Source organism: Lutra lutra, chromosome 10 (assembly GCF_902655055.1).
Source record: "Lutra lutra chromosome 10, mLutLut1.2, whole genome shotgun sequence".
In the NCBI taxonomy this organism is placed as follows: Eukaryota; Metazoa; Chordata; class Mammalia; order Carnivora; family Mustelidae; genus Lutra; species Lutra lutra.
In genome coordinates, this window is record NC_062287.1 from 21,528,890 (window position 1) to 21,543,037 (window position 14,148).

The 14,148-nt window shown below is 54.0% G+C and overlaps 1 long non-coding RNA gene across 1 annotated transcript; it reads left to right on the top strand.

The window, feature by feature from the left end:
• The first annotated feature begins 279 nt into the window (after nucleotides 1-279).
• LOC125080157 (uncharacterized) lies at nucleotides 280-6,867 on the top strand. Its single transcript, XR_007121224.1, has 3 exons — nucleotides 280-365; nucleotides 5,866-5,978; nucleotides 6,766-6,867. It is a non-coding gene; the product is annotated as an uncharacterized LOC125080157 (long non-coding RNA).
• Nucleotides 6,868-14,148: the final 7,281 nt, after the last annotated feature.

Here is a 14,148-nt window from a genome sequence, read left to right on the forward strand (position 1 = left end):
GGGGGGTGCTATGGACTGAAAGTTGTGTCCCCCAAGGGTGTACGTTGAAGCCCTAACCCCCAGTTTGATGGTACTGGAGATGGGCCTTTGGGAGGTAATGGGGTCAGATGAGGTCACGAGTGTGGGGCCCTCACAATGGGATTAGTGCCCCTATAAGAAGAGACACCAGACCCCCTCTCCCTGTCTCCACCACATGTGCACTGTGAGGTCACAGTGGCAGCCTCCAAGCCAGGAGGAGACTCCCTACCAGGAACTCAATTGGCCAACACTGTGATCTTGGACTTTAGCATCTAGAAATTTCTATTGATTGGGCCACCCTGTCTGTGGTATTTTGTTATGGAAGCTAGAACAGAATAATGCAAGAGGTATGCTATATATTCTCTTGCTGTCCTTCCAGATTATTCTATGCCCGTATTATCCCGCCTTGAGCTTCCAGTTGGGTTTTCACCAATGGGAGCCCCTGGCCCCAGGAGGTCGAGTCTGCTTCCTCCAGGGTCAGCCAGCATGGGTGGGCTGAGGTTGCAACCCTGTGCTGAAGGCCACAGTGCTGGTCAGGCAGCCCTTTCTTATGGCTACAGGGCTTACAGGGTTCCAGTAACCGCCCCCTTCCTTTGTCCCATTAGGCCTATGGAGAATGACGCTTGGGGTGCTCTCTACCTGTCACGTCCCCCCTAGTTACTGTCACTCAGTCCTGCCAATGGCTTTGTCAAAGATCGTTCTGAAACTTTCCTTACCTCCTGGGTTTGAATGAGCCATTTTTCCCGCTGGGAGCCTGACTTCCACAAAAAGTCTAGGGGGCACCTGGCTGGCTCCATTGGTGGAGAGTGCGACTCTTGAGGTCATGAGTTTGAATTTGAGCCCCACACTGGGTGCAGAGATTACTTAAAATTAAAATCTGAAAAAAGAAAAAGTCAAAGAAAGCTTCTCAGAGGGTGATATTTAGGCCGACATCTGAAGGATGGGGAGGAGTTAGCCTGATTGCAGAAAATATATGATTTCTATGAGTTTTTTAAATAAACACTAGAATAGCTCCCAACCTCCTTTACTAACTCCAGAGACACTTGGTCTTTGGTGTGTCCAAGTTGGGAATCACCAGCGTTGAGCTCTTCAGAGGCTCACAGGCCCAAATGCAAGATCTGAGGCTTTCTGCTCTCAGCCACACCTTAAGGCTGGAAGAGAGAAAGTTGGAGGCTGCACCCACTGGAGGTGGTACCCTCTCACTTGCCCTTGAGGCTTTCCTAGGTTTCGAGGCGGGCCCCTGCCATTGCCCCTCCATCCCTAAGCCAGCTTCCATTCTCGCAGGGAGTCAGCCCTGGAGGGAAGCAACAGCCTGATTCCGTCCCCAGTCCCCTCGCCATGGTCCCTCAGGCTGAGCTCAGCAGCTTGAAAGATCTAGTTTCAGGAAAAACTGGCCCACCTCCTCCTATGTGGCAATCTTGGGCATTGGGACACCTGCCAAGGGCCCCCCCCAACCCCACCATGGGGAAAATATGAGCCAGGTTGTGGGTCTGTCCTGCTCCTCCCTCCCACCCTCCCAAGACTAGTCTCTCTCCCACTCCCAGTCTCCTCCAATTAGGCAATTCATGTTCAAGTTTTTCTGATTCCAGCCTTCCCATCAGCCTCATTTGGCACCTGCCCATACCCTACCTCACCCCCCAGTCGTTCCAGGCTCTACCTTGTATATCTTGGTGGAGACCACGCTGTGCTCATTCCTGCCTCTGGGCTGTTGCTGGGTCCCATCACCCTTCCTCCTCCTGATTCCTAGCACCTTTGGAGGCTAGCCTATCTCCCCTACCTTGAGGAGTTCACAGCCTCCAATACCATTGGCCGCCATTATCTGCACTGCTTAGTGAGGAACTAAATGTGCCTGGTACCATTATTTACATAATCCCATCAGCTGCGATCTTTTCCTGCGTCAGGCACTTGAGGGTGAGCCAGTGTTTGCAATAACCCCATCAGACAGGGATAGTCATTACCGGGTTCCTGTTGAGATAACTGAGACCTCAGGAACTTTCTAGGCTGGGAAGTGGTAGTGAGCAGACTCAGACCCAGGTTCTTCTGTCTTAAGGCCCTGGGTCCTTAAGGACCACTGCACGTTGTTCTGTCTCCTCAGGACAGTGCACATTCTTTGTGGCCAGAGACCTTGTAACTTAGGGTCCCTTTAGTCCACACCCTGCCAGGTAGCACAGGCCCAAACTGCCCCTCTGAGCAGCTCTGGTTACCATCTAACACTTAGATCACGTCGGAGCTCTGCCGAGAAACTTCTGTTGGCTTCCCTTCTTACTCAGGATACAAGCCAACATTTCTGATGGCCTGCAAGGCCCCGTATCATCCTACAAACACACACACACACACTTCACCCCTTAACTACTCTGCTCAAATCACACTGGCTCCTGACTATTCCTCAATGTTCCTAGCGTGGCCCGGAGTCTGTCCGTGAGTAACTGGCAAAGCCAGCCCCTAGGCCAGCGTTCTGTCCACTGTGAGAGGCTGCTTCCCAACTGCCCCGTCACAGCCCTACTTGCCACCGCAGCCAAGGGGGCAGCAGCATTCTATGGCAGCTGTGTTCCCAGCGGGGGCACTCTGCGGCTTGCACATCCTTGCCTGCTGGTGGAGCTTTCCAAGCATCCAGTCTGACTCCTATCTCCTTCTTGGACTATGTTCCTCCTTCTCCCCTCCTCCCTGCCCCCCAGCCCCCCATGCCCTGTCCCTCAGTGGCACAGGCCACCTCACTGTACCCCGGCTCCCTTCCCCACCTGGCTTTGCTTTTGCTGTCCCCTCTGCCCCAAACGCCCTCCTGATGTTTGCCTCTGCAAGTCCTCAAAGTCCCGTTGAAGTTGAACCTCATCCTGAGCTAAGCCAATCTCCCCCAGTCCCTCCCCATTCTAAGAGCAAAAATCCCTCTCCCTCTGCCATTCACCAAGGTATGCTGGTTATCTGTCGCCCCCACCAGTGCCGTGTGGCACTTTTCTCAACCAGCCTCTTCCTTACCAGCTCCGACGGATGCCTATGTCAGCCCCCACCTTCACACTTGAGATGCGGCAAGGCAGAGAAAGGCTCCTGTCCCCGCTGGGTGCACAGCAATTCACACACGTGGATTTGAAAGAGTTACGTTCTCGAAGAGGAAATGGAGTTTGAGAAGAGAGAAGTGTTGCCCCCGGTCCTGAGGACATGTCCGCGGTGGGTACAACCCCACTAGGCTGTCAGTAGCACCCAGGTCCCCCAGGCAGCCATGAACAGCAGATACGGTGTCAGTGTCAGCGTGGCAGGCAGATCTTAAGATGCCGCATGACTTCCGTCTCTCGGTGTTCCTCCCCAGACTGTTAGGTTGTACAGCAGAAGAGAAGTGATCAAGATGAGCATAATGTCATCACCATGAGCCCCTCTGAAGTAAAATGTGTCCTCCAGGTGGTGGCAGGAGGGAAGTCAGAGTTTTGAAGCAGGAGAAGAATTTCCAATCCTTGTTGGCTTGCAGAGGGCTGGGGCACATGTCAAGCTACATCGATGTTCTCTGGGAGCGGAGGGCACCCTGACTGACAGCCAGTGAGGCAGCAGGGAATTTAGTCCTATAACCATGAGGAACTGAATTCAGCAACAACCCAACTGAACTGGGAGGCAGATTCACCCCCTAGCCTCCAGAAAAGGGCACCTAGATTTCAGCCTGTGAGACTTTGGGTCTGTGAGACTTCTGACCCTCAGAACTGAGCTAATGTGTTTTTGCTAAGTTGCTACCTTTGTGGAAATCTGTTATAGAACAATAAAAAATATATATATAAATATATCCCAAATACTGCCTGGGATATACTTATACTAAAACAAAACAAAACAACTTCAGAGGTGCCTGGGTGGTTTAGTTGGTTAAGCATCTGACTCCTGATCTCAGCTTGCGTCTTGATCTCGGGTGATGAGTTCACTCCCTGCATGGGTGTGGAGTAGACTCCATGCTGGGTGTGGAGCCTACTTAGAAAGAAAATAAAATAAACACTTCATTGTTTTTCTGTAAATCAAATTTAGGTAGGCCTTTTGTGTTTTTATTTGCTAAATCCAGTAACCGTAAATCCCAACTAGGTCACTGGGACAGAGCAGTTCAGAGCTGGGCCATGAAGTGAAGTGAGACATCCCCTTCTGGCGCAGAGGTCCGTTGGCTGGAAATGGTCTGCATACCCTCTACCGCCAAAGCAAACAGAAGGTTTCTAGGGGACCTGCCCAACACCCTACATGCAGGTTGTAACAATTTCCCTCCAAAGCAAGGGTTCTTAACCTGGAGTCTAGACCCCTGGGCACCAACAGATAAAATTCTAAGGGTCTGGGAACTTTGATGGGAAGGAAAAAAGTCAAACCCTTATTTTCACTGTCCTCTGGTACTTAGCACTTCCTTCAATTAAAAATATAAATATTGTCAGTACCTGTGACTTTGTTACCGATAGAAATCACATAGCAGTTTTTGCTGGTATCACAAAATATTATTTGCGTTCATCACTATTTTGAAATATTGTTATTTAATGTGTTAATAAAGAAGAACAGACATTGCCATATTATGTATTTCTAATGTTTGGAGACTACATTTCAATATAATTGGTTTCCTTTGTAAATTCAATGTATTTTTAAAAATGGTTTCATTTATTTATTTATTTATTTATTTGAGAGAGAAAGGGAGAGAGAGAGCATGCAAGCAGGGAGAAGAGGGGTGGAGGGAGAGGGGAGAATCCCAAGCAGACTCCACGTTGAGCATGGAGTCCGGATGCAGGGCTTGATCCCATGATCCCAAGATCACGACCTGAGCTGAAACCAAGAGCTGGATGTTATCGACTGAGCCACCCAGGCATTCCTCATGTATTTAAACAACAACAACAGCGTTATTCTGAGAAAGCACCCATAGGCTTTACCAGACTGTGTCCTTGGGGTGACGTCCTTGGGGACAAGATATCAGGATACCAGTGAACCTGGGTTCAGATGCCATCTATAAGGCCTCATTACTGTGAGAACGAGATCAATTATTAATTTTCCTCAGGCTTGGTGTCCTCCTCTTTAGAATCGAGTTTCTGAAAGAATGAAAGATGCAGTATAGAAGTAAGAACCACCCAGCACAGGCTGATTGTCAGTAAGTGAATGCTAGTCTTTGTTATTAACAAAAATTATGACCAATAACTATAATCACAGTCCTTCGGTGTGATTATAATATAACGTGTTACAATAACTACAATCCCTTGTCATTGGTTCCTCCTTTCTTCCCCCCCAACCCCCCCCCCCCCACATTTTTGCTTAGGCACCTTTGGGATCTGGCATGGCCCCATAGAGCCACAGCCCCTGCCCGGGTCCCTCAGGCCCTGTCCCTGGCTCAGTCCTCATGTCCCAAGCACTATCTACCTGTGGCTCCAGCAAATAGAACAAAAATACACATCGCCCTGGTGGTGGTGACATCCTACACTTTGCTAATGAGAAACAACCAGCCTGCTGGGCTCAGGGCTGGGGGAGGAGTAAACTCACAGTCCTGAGGTGGCACAGGGGGACACGGCCAGGAAGGTGCACAGGCCATCTCTGCCTAGGCCTGTCTCTGCCCAAGGCCTTGACAGCGGGGAGGCTGGAGCAGTCCCCCACCCCTGCACCCTCACCACAGCCCTTCCTGTTTCAGGGCACTGGACCCAGCCTTGGGTGTGGGCAGGAGGGCAGCCAAAGCCTGAGTCACTGGGAGGGGACACTTGAGTCTTGAGATGTGGTCTCTGTGGAGAGGGCTGAGGACAGAGAGGGCTGGAAAGCCCCTCCCTCAGCCCTGCACCCCTTCAGCAGCGCTGTGGGGTAAGCTGGAACCCTGCTGGGCCTCACACCTCACTGCCCTTCTTCTGTCTTCTTCGTGCTGTCTCCCAGGCCCACCCTCTCCTCTGGAAGCACCGGAACCCTCTTCACAACTCATTTCTCTCATGTGGAGTCATTGGTCCAACAGGAAAACAGGCTTGCAGAGGACTGCTGACTCACACCAGGTAGAGGGCAGCGTGAGGAATGAAGTCTGTGGCCTTGGGCTTTGGGCAGAGTTGGAGAGGCCAATGGGACCCTTAGTCCCGGAAAGATGGGGTGTCCCTGAGGCAGGCCCTGTGTGGGTCCACCCAGCCTGGCACACTTAGGTGTCCCACCCTCAGAGCCAGAGGCACAAGGGGGACTCTGCCTGTTCCCACGGCGAGGCCTGCCCATGCCTGCCCAGAGCTCCTTGCCAGGCTCAGCTATCGATCCCATGCACGTGTCCCTCGGTCCCCACTCCTGGCTTCACATGCTGGCTCCTGCTGCCTGCGTCAGGGGTCTACTTCCCCCACCCCCCACAACCAGGTGCCCTGGTTCCCTGGGACTCTAGACTCTAACTCAGGGGCCCCGGGTTGCCTGTCAGCTGGCCGCTAGTGTCTTCTACAGCTTCGGGAGAGGGAACGCCTCTTCGCTTGTCATCCACAGAGACCTCCGCAGCCAGGCTGCACAGCGCCCCTAAGGAAGCGGGTGGATTTGGACCCTGTGACTTGGTTTTCAGGACATGGGCACGCCACTCCCACCCCCTCCCCCGCCACCAGTGACTCTCACAGCTGCCCTCTTGTGCTCCCAGGAGACAGCCAATCCCACCCCTTGCTGCCGCCCTCGAGGCTCGAAATCCCAAAGTCTTCTCTTAGCCAAGGGCCCTGGTTCTGCCCCCTGTAGAGCCAGACAGGGTTAGGACCAATCCTGACAAAAACAAGAAGCATGTTGGTCTTATGGGGAGGGTATGGAAGTATCATCCTCTCTTTCCAGGGAAGGGAGAACACTACCAAGTACCCTCCATGTCGTTTGAGACACGATTTGGGGAACTTTTAGGAGAACATCTTAGTTACTCCTTAAGAGAATGCAAAATCGGGGTTTTCTGCATTTACAGGTGAGAAATTGAGGTTCAGAGAGTTCTCTGATGTGCCCAAGGCTGAGGAGTGGAGCTGGACATTAGCCATGTCTGTCTGGTTCCTGAATTCATGCTCTTTGCCAACACCAGGCTCTCTGAGGCTGGCCAGTCCACTGTCTCCCCTGAATCTCTGACCACTTGGTCCTGCCTCAGTTTCCAATTTGGTTGTCCAATTCCCCCCTGGACTGGAGGTCATCCTGAATCCCTTTCCATATGACTGGAGCTCCAACACACCCCCTAATTCTAAGCAGTCCCTTCCCTTGGGATTGGCCCCTAGCCTCTGTGTCACCCCAAAGTCCATAGGGCCCCTGCTTCCAATTGGCTGACCCCTCAAACCGCCCTTTCCCACTTTTTCCTGCTGCTCGGACCCATCCAGAAGATTGCCCCTCCTTGGCAGACACTGGGCCAGAGAAGGCTGACATGGCACACCCTTGTGGATACCGCCTGGGGGCAACAGGAGTCTGTTCTCAGAGCCCCATGGCTGCCTAGCCCAGCCTCTGTCTTCTCTATGCCCCTCTCCACTAAGCAGTCCTGTGGAGGTGACCAGCCCTGCCCGGAGATCTGGGTCTGTTACAACCCCCAGGCCCACTTTGCTCAGGGAGTGGGGATCCCACACAATAAGAAACAGCCGAGGACAAATGTGGAAGTTGGGAAGGGGATCTGGAAAAGCCGTTCCACACTTAATCCTAGCCCAAAGGCCAAAGGGGTGTGGATGCAGGAAACACGGTAGAGAGAGGCTGGCAAGAGGTGTCCAGGCCTGGCTTCCTGGGCACAATGGGAACGGGTCCTGGGTGGAGGGGTGGCCAGGAGACACCTTCACCTCCCATGGGGCAGCCTGTTTACATTCTGTCTGCTCACATAAACTTTTCCAGACGGCTGGCCCAACTTCCTCACGCACTGTCCCTGTCAACACCCTCTCTGTTGTCGGCTGCTCCCACAGAGCGACACGGCTGTCTGCCATGGCTCTGCCCTAGCCCAGAAATGGGGAGAGCCCCCAGGGAAACCAGAGAGCCTAGAGGCCTCACAGCCCTTTCGCTGCCAAGCCTCTCCCTTCTAGGGGAACCTTCACTTTTTGCTTGCTTCTCTCATATGACTTTGAGCTTCCCTTCCCCTTTCCTGCCATTCTATACCTATCTCTTCCCCAAAAGTCTGGGGAACAATGGCTTGGAGAGGTGGGGATGCACACGCCCCCACACAGGGAAAGTCAGCATCAGAAGCCCACATCCCTTTCACCGATGTTTCCCAGGCCCACGCCCACCCTTCCCGGCAGGTAGGTAGCACAGACCTATTCCAAACCAAGAGCCCAGGGCTGGCTGAGCCATTTCTCCACCGGAGCCAGCCTCCTGCTTTTTCTGTGGGATGCAGCCTCCTCGTCCATTCTGGGACATCCTCAGTCAAGGGCCGCCAGGAGAGGCTGAGGGAGGGTCTGGGGTGGGCAGAGCAGGGATGCAGGAACATCTATTTCTGGGAAGGAGAAAACAGAGAGGCCCAGAGGCAGGCTGAGGACAGACAAAGATGAAAAGACAGACGGGGGAGCTGGGGGAGACAGACAGAGAGACAGAAAAGCACCAAGAGGTCCAAATTGACACCACATGGCCGTTATGCTGGACCCCAGGGTCCAGCAAACAAGGTTTCGTGCTGAGTCAGTTACCATGGTTACAAACATGCAGGGAATATCCAAGATAACTAGAATAGTGGCAATAACATGTGTTTTGTATAAAACCTCCTCCCTCCACCCACCCCTCCTCCCCCCTCCCTGACCCTGCACGTACTCACTGCATTACTTGGGATAAACTTGGCTTTTGCAATCACCTTCCCCGAGAGGCCTGGCGGAGGGGGTTCTAAGGTCATCGGGTGAAGGGAACAACTGCCCTGGGGAACGGTTGGGCCTGGGAGAGGTCTCTGCTCAGGAAAACAGGGTACATTTCACGCCTCTCACCTCACTTCTGTCTGCCCGAGTCCAGATCTGATTTCCCATAGCCTTCCGCTCCAGAACGCAAAGGCCCAGAAGGGTCTGACTTTGGGTTGGAGGTCACGTGGTTAAGTCTGAGGGCCGAGGAGAGGGTCCTTTCTTTGCAAGCCCAAGGAGCCTCCCAACAGAGTTCAGGCTGAGCAGTGACACCAAAGCCTAGATGGGGCACATGAGGCAGCACAGGACCAACGTGCCCTGAGAACACTGCCGCCTCCGCGGGGCGACCCCTGCCCTCGTCCCCAAAGCAAAGGCAAGGAAGACATGGAGATGCAGGGGAGGAACGGGGGGCTCTTGGCAGACACAGAGCAGGCAGATCTGGGGCGGAAGAAGGTGAGGTACCTCTCGGAGAGCCCCTCACCAGCTCCCCCTGCTCCTGAGGCCACACCAAAGACCCGCTAGAAGCCAACCAAGTCTGTCCCTTCCCGCCAGCTCCCCCGCACATGTCTCTGGGTTGCTGACAGAAAGGATCCTGTGGTAGAACTCGAGACTTCCAGTCAGGTCCCGCTGCCCACTGCCTACACGTCCTTGGGCAGGCTGCATGACGTCCCTGGGCCCAAGTTCTCGCTTCTTCTGGGTAGAGCTGGCAATAACGTATCAGGAAGGGCCTTAGGAGGAGCAAATGTCCTGGCGTGCGGGGGAGCACTCGGCCGGCACCTCATAAAGCTCCCTGTTCTGGTGACTGGTTGCTGCCATGACTCAGGCAGAGACGAGTGGACAGGCCAAGGGAGTGGGGAGAGGTTGCAGGCAGGTTCATGTGAGGAGACTTCCTGGTTTCTCTAAAGACATCACATCCAGATTTTCCGATCTAAACAAACAGCTTCAGCTGCGAGTTCCCATCTTGGAAACTTTCTGGGAAACGATGCGTGATAGAAATGGTTTGGGAAGGGTCCACCCGGACACGGTGCGCCTTGCTTGGTTTGGAGCACTCCCCTTGGGAATGCCAGCACCAAAGCGTGGCCTGGGTGGGGGGCACGCGGGGGGCAGTTCCATTTGCTGACCCATGCTCCTGACCCTCTTCAGTGCCACAGCGTTGGTCCCTCCTGCATCGAGGGCGCTGAGCCAGGCCTGGAAGCAGCCCTTAAATGACCTTCTAGGGTCAAACAAGGTAGATGGTACCAGCTCCCTGGGGAATGTAGAGATCTCTGGAACTGAAACCAGAACTGCTGCCTCTTTGCTGCTGGGAACAATGAAATGCAGCCTGCTCACCTCCCAAACTCGAAGCCTTACTTTGGTACCATATTGGGAGAGTACCATGCTGGGAGGGATGGGAGAAGAAGGAAAGGGAAAGCAAGAATAGTTAGACCCTTGGTGTCTAACTTACCCAGTAACAGCCAAGCTCGGGGAGGGATTGGCTTATGGAGGAGGATTACTCTTTCCTGGATCCAGGACTAAGGCAGGACCCCTGAAGGAGCAGGGGCCTGGCAGCATCTCGAAGGAGGCATGCCAGCTGAGCAAGCAGGGAGAAAGGCAGACCGAGGCCCCTCGCCCAGCCCCTGGTTCCCTGGGAGGACAGCAGGAGGTCTGCCAGGCAGAGTACCACCTCCCCGGCTGGCTGCCTTGTCTGTATCTGGTTTCCCTCTCTCCCTGCTTTTTCCATATTGATTCTCTTTGGCCCTGGAGCAATTTTTCCAGCTCTTCATCTGTTTCTATGTGGCACCAGGGGAACAGGCCGCCTCGGGGACAGAAGGCTGAGTCTGTGTGTGTGTTTGTGTGTGTAGGGGGCAGAGGTGGGTGGCAGGGTGACCGCCGGAGGAGGAGCAGAAGGAATTAGTAGCCCTTGGCAGTCCTGGTCACAACTCCCAATGTCGCTGGGGATGTCCAAGGGCTAACGGGAGCCAGAAGATGCTAGAGCCTGGAGGGGAACAGAGCACCCACCTTGCTCTTACTCTCTTGCTTCGTAATTCTTCAGGGTTTTCGAGAGGAACAGGGATAAACTAAAAAAAAAGAGCCTTAACCTGTAAAGTAGGAAGAAGCCAGTCTTCCTTCCCTCTCCACAGAGCCCACTGGGATTCCATCCCAAGCCCCTTGGGGGTGTGCACAGAACACCAAGGCATAAAGCCTGCCTAAAGGACTTTGGGGTACAGGGCTCCATGGCCCTGGGGTAGGGGCAGCTCGCAGGCAGCCACTCCTCTCCGAGAGCCAAGAAGTCTTCTCCAGGGGATTAGCAGGGCCTTCCTGCCACCCCCTTTGGCTGGTACGAGAGCCAGAACACCACCCCTGGCTGCCAGCCAGCCTGGGTCTGGGGAGCCAGTGATCGCTGGGAGACTAGCAGACACACTGCTGGGGCCGGAGGGGGCGGGGGTAGAGGCTTCTGGGGAGTCCCTGGGGCCACCCAGCTGGGATAGTGAGCCCGCAGCTCAGCCAGCTCCAGCTACTGAGGAAATATGCCTTCCTGGCCCTTGGCGGAGGGTGGACAGGGAGTCAGGAGGGTCTCTTGTTGGTCTGTCTTCTCTCTCTCGCTCTCTCTCTCTTGAAGACAGGGAACATAGGCCCACTGCATACCCTGGAAGACCAAGCACAGGGGGCCAGGAGTCCTGCACGGATGTACGGCCTATTGGAAAACCCAGTCCAAGTTAAGGGGCGGCAGCACTTGGGGCAGGGATGGGACTGACAGGAGCAGGACTTTGCACCCACGGGCTCAGTGGGATGAGAAGAAAGCGGTCCGTGTCTGCCTGTCTTCTGGAAAGATAAGACTGTGCGTCCCCAAGAGGACTCCGGAGTGGGTCTGTAGGTGAGGAATGGGAGGCCCCGGGAGGTCACGTGATCTGCCAAAGGCTGTGCGGTGATTGGTCAGGGGACAGGTTAGGGACGCATTCTGTCATTAGGCCACGCCCCTCCCCTGGATCCTCTACCTTTTCTCAGGGCCCTGTGCCCTGGAGACCCCCAGCATGAAGGGAAGGTGGTCCACCTGCCCTGGTGGGGCATAGGCACTTCAACCCCGTGTGGGAGGGAGGTCAGGAGTAGAAACAGCTGCCGCGGAAGGCAAACCAGAGCCTGTGTCCCTGGGGGGAGGGGCTCTCTAGAAGCAGCAGTGCCCACAGAGGGGGACCATTCCAAGTGGTCCCCGGACCAGCTCTAAATCAATGGAGCCTGCACTTGTCTCTCTCCTTGTCCTTCCCCGCTCTCTGCTGAGTAAACAAACACAGCTCTCAGGCAGCTCTCTCCTGGCAAACACCCCGACTTAGCAACAGCTCCTAGAATAAATAAACACTCGCGCGCTGCACGCTTGCACACACTCACTCACAGGCACTCGCCGGTGCTCCCCGCAGTCCGTGGAGCCCCTACCGGGCTCCAGCCTCTCACACACACTGGCTCCCTTTAAGGCCGTGACCGAGACTGCCACCTGCTGCCAGGGTGCTGGGGCGACCGGGGATCTCAGGGGCGCAGACAGCCAGACTGGAGGCTCTTTCTACTGTGCGTCTGCCTGTGCAGGAGGATGGCCTCCAAGAACCACTGAGGGTAGCCCTGAGGGACCCCAGGATGGCAGGGAGACCAGAAGACCTTCGGGGTGATACAGTGATGAGTTTTATCGATGGATGTCCGGGGAGACAAGGACACTTGCCAAGACCTGAGCATCGGGTCTTACAGAGGCAGGGTCAGAGCTCTGGACCAGAATTCTTTCCACTTCCCCATGAAAGGCCCCTTTCCCTGCCCATCCTTTGTGGTCAGTCTAAAGGGGATAAGCACCATCCATGTGGTGGTGTCAAGAGATGACACCTAGTTCTGGAATGAGGTTCTTCTCCTCCTCCTCCCCCTCCCCCTTCTCCTCCCCCCACCCTCCTCCAACCCCCTCCTCCTCCTCCTCATTCTCTTCCTCCTCTTTCTGTTAAGATTTTAATTATTGATTTGAGATACAGAGAGAGCACAAGTGGGGGGCAGAGGGAGAAGCAGGTTCCCCACTGAGCAAGGAGCTCAATTCGGGCCTCGATCCCAGGACCCCACGATCATGACCTGAGCCAAAGGCAAACACTTAACCACTGAGCCACATGTGCCCCTTGGAATGATGTTCTCATCAAGGCCTGGGCAACGCAGAGGAGGACCCCTCTCACAGTCACCATAGCCTTTGCCATGACCTTGGAGCTGCCTGTCTTCTCCTTGAGAAGAGCGACTTCCTGCGGCATCGAATGCCAGATACCCCCTCATCAGTAAGTCAGATGAGAATGTCAGAGTCCGTGTCCCAGCTAAGGAGCAAGAAAGGCAAAATCATCTCAGGCCAAAGGAACTGGAGGTTAACGGCAGGGAGTCATGTTCGACACATAAGAAGATGAGAACACTCGAGGGGTGAGGACGGGGTGGTGTTTAATGCTGCGTTGAAGCCCAGATCGCAGTGGGAGACAAGTGGTGACAGCCATAGACAGAGGCCAGGCCTCGCGTTGGGCACCAAAGCACAGCAGCCCCGTGTAAGCGTCAGCATCAGGCCTATCTGGTTTCAGGTCCCAGCTTTTCTGTCTGGGACAGTAGGCAATCTACCTAGTTTCTTCTGCCTCTACAATTTCCATCTTTTATAAAGATTAATCAGATGCCATATACCACGTCTCTAGCCCAGCGTGGCTGCCTTCAACAGTGGTGGGTGCATAGGGCGTGGTGTTCAGTCCCTGCTCTGCTCTCCTTCAGCGTCGGAAAAAAAACCACAACAAACCGCACTAACCAAGTTGGAACCAGATAATACGTGTGAAAGTGCACTCTATTAAATATGACCTCCAGGGCGCCTGAGGAGCTCAGCATCCGCCTTCCGCTCAGTCCCACAGTCCCGGGACCCAGTCCTGCTTCTCCCTCTCCCCTTCTCCCCTGCTCGTGATCTCTCTTTCTCACTCGCTTGCTCTCTCAAATAAGTAAATAAAATCTTTTTTTTTTTAAATGACCTACAAAATTGAGGCATTATCATTAAAATAGTTTCAGATCAATCTGGCCCTGGTATATTTCTAAAGTCCAAGTGTTGGGGGCGCCTGGGTGGCTCAGTTGGTTAAGTCTCTGCCTTTAGCTCAGGTCATGATCTCAGGGTCCTACGATCGAGCCCCACATCAGGCTTTTTGCTCAGTGGGGAGCCTCCCTCTCTCTCTGCGTGCCTCTTTGCCTACTTGCCTCTGTCGAATAAATGAATAAAATCTCAAAAAAAAAAAAGAAAAGGAAAAGTTCAAGTGTTATTCCTCAGTAACTGCATACAGTTAATTGTAATTATAATGAATTACAGTCAGGGGATGTCTGGGTGGCTCAGTTGGTTAAGCCGCTGCCTTCGGCTCAGGTCATGATCCCAGTGTCCTGGGATCGA